The sequence below is a fragment of the Penaeus monodon genome, chromosome 19 (assembly GCF_015228065.2).
Source record: "Penaeus monodon isolate SGIC_2016 chromosome 19, NSTDA_Pmon_1, whole genome shotgun sequence".
Lineage (NCBI taxonomy): Eukaryota > Metazoa > Arthropoda > Malacostraca > Decapoda > Penaeidae > Penaeus > Penaeus monodon.
This window is the reverse complement of record NC_051404.1, coordinates 27,945,015-27,945,286: the sequence shown is the minus strand read 5'-3', so window position 1 is coordinate 27,945,286 and position 272 is coordinate 27,945,015.

Sequence of the window (272 nt, the reverse complement as noted above, 5' to 3'; positions counted from 1 at the left end):
AGTCTAAAGATATTATAATTATCAACAAATGATAAATAATTTTACTTCCTCAAAATAAAAACTCATTTGACTGTAGGTGGCAAATATTGCTTAGCCACAGTTGACAAATCTCTGAAATATTATTGTTTTCTTTCAGATACACCAGTTGCAAATAAAAGTCAATTTTTGTTCTGAAGTTTTCTCATTTGAATAGTTATAACGCTAAGGCATCATTTCCTCAATCGGTTTTCTTTCCTGTGGGAGATTTTTGTAAAATTATTTAGACGAGTCAG